The sequence below is a fragment of the Castor canadensis genome, chromosome 1 (assembly GCF_047511655.1).
Source record: "Castor canadensis chromosome 1, mCasCan1.hap1v2, whole genome shotgun sequence".
Lineage (NCBI taxonomy): Eukaryota > Metazoa > Chordata > Mammalia > Rodentia > Castoridae > Castor > Castor canadensis.
Genome location: NC_133386.1, coordinates 23746070 through 23752089, shown reverse-complemented (window position 1 = coordinate 23752089; position 6020 = coordinate 23746070).

Here is a 6020-nt window from a genome sequence, read left to right as displayed (position 1 = left end):
AGTGGCTTAAGTCTGTAATCTTAGCTACTTGGAATGCTGAGATCTTGAGGATTCCATTTTAAGGCCAGTCTGGGTGACAAAAAAGTCTGTAGGACACTTCATCAAATAATAGCTGGGTGCAGGGATTCAAGCTTGTCATTCCAGTTATGTGGGAGGCATAAACTGAGAGGATTCTGGTTCCAGGCAACTTAGGTAAAACAATCACAAAAACACATTTCAATGTAAAATGCTGGGTGTAGTGGCATGTTCCTATCATCCCAGCTAAGGTGAGAAGTGTAAAATTGGAGGGCTGTAGTATAGACTGGCCTTGGCAAAAATAACCAGGTCAAAGAGGGTTGGAGTCATGGCTCAAGTACTACAACGCTTGCCTCATAAGCACAAAGCCCTGAGTTCAAACTCCAAAACCACCAAAGGGGAGGGGAACTGACTGGACATATAAACCCACCATATATAATAAAGGTGAGAGACTTCAATATTCCACTTTCACCAATAAGTAGGCATTCAAACAAAAAAACTCAGCAAAAAACTTCAGAATTTAATAACAGTATAGACCAAATGGACTTAGCAGACATTTGCAGAATATTTCATTCAGCAGTTGCATAATAAGTGTTCTTCTCAGCAACTCTTGAAACTTGAACCAAAATAGATCATGTTTTAGGACATAAAGCAAGTTTTAACCAATAAAAAAGTTGAAATTCCTCCCTGCATTGTATCAGACAAAAATGGAATGAAACTATAAATCAAAAGCAAAGGAAAATACAGAAAATATTCACACATGGAGACTGAACAACTAGGAGATTATCAAAGAAATGAATGGAAATCCAAAAAATTATTGGAATCTAATGAAAATGAAAACACCACATATCAAACCCTTAGCAATATAGCGATTTCAGTGCTAAGAAGAAAGTTTATACGTATGAGTGCCTACATTAAAGGAAGTAGAAGTCTCTCAAGTAAATAAATAAATGATGCATCTGAAGCTCCTGGAAAAAAAAATCAACCCCTAAATTTGTAGGTGTAAATAAATAACAAAGACTATGACAGAAGTTTAAAAAATGTAGATTAAAAAAGAATGCAAAGATGCAATTAAATAAGTATTTAGTTCTTTGAAAAAATAAACAGGATTGAAAACCTTAGCCAAACTAATCAAAAGAAGGAAGGAGAACACTCGAATTAGTAAAATTGGAGCTGAAAAAGGAGACCTCATAGCTAATACAATAAAGTCCAGAGGATTATTAGGAAATCATTCAAAAATTTTATTCTAATAAATCTAATAGATGAATTTGATCTACCAAAACTACACTAAGAGGATAGGAAGCACTTAACCAGATCTGTAATAAGTAATGAGATTGAGGAGACTTGCTCCAGTTGTCACCAAATTCTATCAGACATTTGAAGAAGAATTAACATCGATTCTCTTGAAATAATTCCATAATTTAAAATGGGAAGGAAGCTACCAAACTCATTCTATGAAATCAGTGTTATGCTGATATAAAACCCAATAAGAATACAATAACAACCAGAGGAAATAAAGCCATTTACTTGATCACCATTTGGGCAAAAAACTCAATAATACTGAAAATATTACAAATTGAAAATATTCAGTTTGTAAATATACACCATATTAAAAATATCATTACACCATGATCAAGTTGGTTTAATCCCAGGCATAAAAGGATGATTCAGCATACATAAAACAATAAACATAATGCAGCAATAAACAGAATCAAGGACAAAAACCATACGGTCATATCAATAGATATGACCTTTGACAAAATTCCACATTCTTTTATGGTAAAACTTCTGAAGACAGTTTGGAATAGAAGGAACATACCTCAACATAATAAAAGTTAAATATAATGAAACTATAGTCAATACAATACTAAGTTATTTCCTTGAAAAGAACAAAGTAAGTGTGTAATTCTCTCTACTCTTATTCAAGATAATTCTGGAAATCCTAGCCAAAGCAATAAGGCAATAGAAAAAAAAGGAATTCAAATAGGAAAGAAGATATCAAATGATCCCTATTTGTAGATGACATGATCCTATATTTAAAAGATAATAAAAACTCCACCAATAAAACCCCTTGTCTGATAAATACTTTTGGCAATGTAGCAGTATACAAAATTAACATAAAAATCAGTATGTTTTCTAAAAGTAACCATGAGCTAACTGCAAAAGAACAAAAATTCAAATAGTTCATGGTTTTGCTCACATGTGGAATCTAGACCTAAAATAATAATAATAATAATATAATCATAAATAGCAGTATCTATAATAATAATGGTAATAGAAAATGAGAATAAAAGGGAACTGTATAGAAGGGGAATCAGCGGGAATGAGCATGAGGAAAGGAGAGATTACTGGGAATTGAACAAGACTGAAATATACACATATGCAAATACATACACATGTACATGTACATATAGCTTAATAAAAACCCCCCAAATACTGTTTGAAAAGTGGGAGGGGGAGTGAAGGAGGTAAATGCAGCATAATAGAGGGTGCAAACTTTTTCAAAGTATGTTGTATTCCTCTATTGAAATGTCACAATTAAACCCCTTGGATAATTATTCATGCTATTAAAAATGTAAAATATCACCATTTAGTAAGTTTAATTAAAGTTGAATTATAAATAAAGATTATGTAACTTCATGCCTTTTGTATTATACAAGTGTGAATATCTATATTTTTCTTTTTTAAATATCTTGCTGTTTGTGTTATTTTTTTCCACAACTTCACTTTTGAATTATTCTCTGGTTCACCTACAATTGATAGAATGAAATATAGCTGGACTTTTTTTGCATTTTTGGAGAAATTTCTTCTGTCTCTAGAACTGCTCACATGACAAATAAAAACACTTATTTTGTAAACAAAATTTTAAATATAAGAACAAAAAATCAGGAAAAGATAAAATTAATACAGAGCAGTGACCCTGATTATGGTTAAATGTTTAAAATAGAACCTATTAGATGCTGGGGCTGGGGTCACTGCCTATGAGCTCAGGTTACTTTTATGGTCCTTTGGCATTAGTGGGAAGATTGTTTAGGTAACTTCTCCCTAGGGTTCTTGCCTACAAAAATCTCCTTAAAGATGTTTGCCTTATATGCTGAGTTTTGGCAAGAGGTTTATATTATTTTTAACTGCTTAATAAAAATTATTTGTAGAAAAATATACCTAAAATATATTTGTGGTTTATCACAAAGTAAATACTCATGTGAATACCATCAGATTTATAAAAATCTAATACTAAAAAAGTTTCTGCTATGTGTTTTCCATTGTTAATTTCCTAACAGTGTCATTTATTTAACAGATATTCTAATGTATCTTAGTGAATCCTTCTTGAGGATTATAACATTCATATTCTACAAGAAAGTCATTTTCCTATCTCATTATGCAAGTATTATCATATGTTTATAATATTTCATAGTTCAGTATGTATTTATTATTAGTAAATAATTGATAAATAAATTTAAATTTCATCAATTAAGATGAATTTTATCAGATATATACATCTGCTCCTAAATTTTTGATTAGATCTCATTATGAATACTTATAATGTTCAATTTATCACCCTCCTTAACTTGTGATCATTATATGACTATTAAAAGTTTGTTTTAAATAATGAGTTATATATTGGTCTAATCATGTTAAAGCAAAATTGAAATTCTAAAAGTCCAAACTGGTCATAAGTATTATATTTTTTCTATATTACTGGATTTCAAAAGCTAAAACTTAATTTAGGATTTTTGCATCTTTGGATATGAGTGATATAAGTATATAATCTTCATTTCTATATGATTCTTTTTAGTCATTGATAGCTAAATTATGAACAGCTTACCAATCTATAAATTACCAAATGCAAATAATTCATATTTGGGAAATACAAAAAATGTATTATCATGAAACCAAAGTGTATCAGTCAGAATTCAATCAGGAAACAGAGTCATATCAATTTTTATAGTGATAATTTAATTAAAATACTCCTGATTATCTGTAAATCATCACTAAGTAACAAACAGAAACCAAAATATCATGTCAAGACATCACAAGGGTAGTGAGTGAAGGACACAGATGAGAGAGCAAATTAAAAATATTGAAATGAATGAAACATAAGTGCATGGAGGACAGACTTTCACAGATGGACCTAGACTTCTGTAAGGGATATTCTTAATCTGGTATATCATCCATAAACTTGGAAAAAGTTCTCCAACATCCTCTAACCCAGATTTATAAATGTTTGGGGGTGGGAGTGTCATGATGGAGATCAACTCTCTGGTACTACAAAATAGAATTGACCTATTGGCACTAGGACAGTTAATGGTTGAGACAATGAAGCTAGTTTTGTGTTTATGCTAACAGTAATAGGGAGCAAGGAGGTAGAAAATAAGAAATGATGCATATCTTCTTACTCCTCCAGCTGTGCCCATTTGAGGCTCTACTGGCAGAACTGAGGAGGAAGAGCCAGGTTGTTCAGGGCAAATGTGGTTTGCAAATTTTCAGATATAACCCCACAAATAGAAGGATAGATCTTAAGGTGGGAAATAACTTAGCATGTGATAGACAGTATGACTATTCTTCTAATCCTTTTTATGCGTGTGTAGAATTTCTCCTGTATCTACACCGCACCCTGAATACACACAGAGCAAGGTATGAACTAAAAGAAGCGTGGCATCTTCAACAATACTTACATACTTAATAACTGCACCAAATACAGTCTTTCAACAGAAATTTTATGCCAGAATCTAAAATATCTGCACTGTGAAGCCATCCAATAGAATTTATTCATTAATGTATTCAATAAATATTTATGTACCACTTATTATATGCTAGCTACTGTTCTATGCCAAAAATTGGGATTTCTGCCTTATGGTGTCAGAAAGTGAATAACATTAAATAAATAAATATGTGACATAGGTATTAGTGAAATACACTTATTACATTAGTGAAAGTAAGTGCTTCTTGATGTAATGTGCTTCCCCAAAAGAAAAGTTTTAATTTTCATCCACATTGAGACACAATGCAAAACTTTGTTGGTAGACAATATTCTATTTTACCCAGTCATGGAGTAGTTCAACTGTCTTCAAAATGTTACTTCAAATTTGCCTGGTGTCACCCAGCCAACATGTAGAAAGAGAAAAATCTGTGTGGAAAAGGGATATTCAGTGTTAACCTAAAACTTAAACACCAATTTTATTCATAGTCCTTGTGTGAGAACTTGGTACCTAACCTCATTGTTTTTGTCAAAAGGAATAGGGGTGATTTTTTTGAGTATCAATTAGGTCTCTAAAATGAAAAGTTAGAAAGTGATAAATGTTGTTCTAATAAAAAAAACTAGGGCAAGACAAGAGGAACTGGGCTTAAGAAGATAATTTGCATACTACATAGACTTCACTGGTAGGAGAACATTTGAAGAAAGAGATGAGGGAGCTAAGGGAGTTAATGATACATATAAGTGCTTGTGTGGGAAAAGGGAAAATTTTCCAGCATCAGAAATAAGGGCTTTCAAATGAGCAGTGTGAGGTAAAGAGAGTGACTTGATATTTTCAATACAGCAAGGAGGTCCAAGACCTGGAGTAGAGTCATTTAGAGAGAGAAGTAGGGAAGAGATTAGTCAGAATGGCAGGATTAGTGGAATCTTACTGTGGTTATAATTTGCGTTTTCCTAACTACTATGACTTGAGCATCTTCTCACTAATGTATTATCCATTTATATATATTTCATGAAATATTTATTGAAATGTTTTTCCTATTTTAACTGAGTTGCCTTCAGATTATGAGTTGTAAGAATGCTTTTATATTCTAGATACAAGTTCGTTATAATATGGTTTGTCAATATTTACTCCCATTTTGTGTCTTGTGTTTTTATTTTCTTATTAATATTTTTTGAACTGCAAACATATTTAATCTTACGTAGTGCAACTTATCAACATTTCCTTTTGTGGATGATGCCTTTAGTATTGGAACTAAATTTCTTTTCCCTAATTAAAATTATGAAAAAATTTTCTGCTTTATTTTAA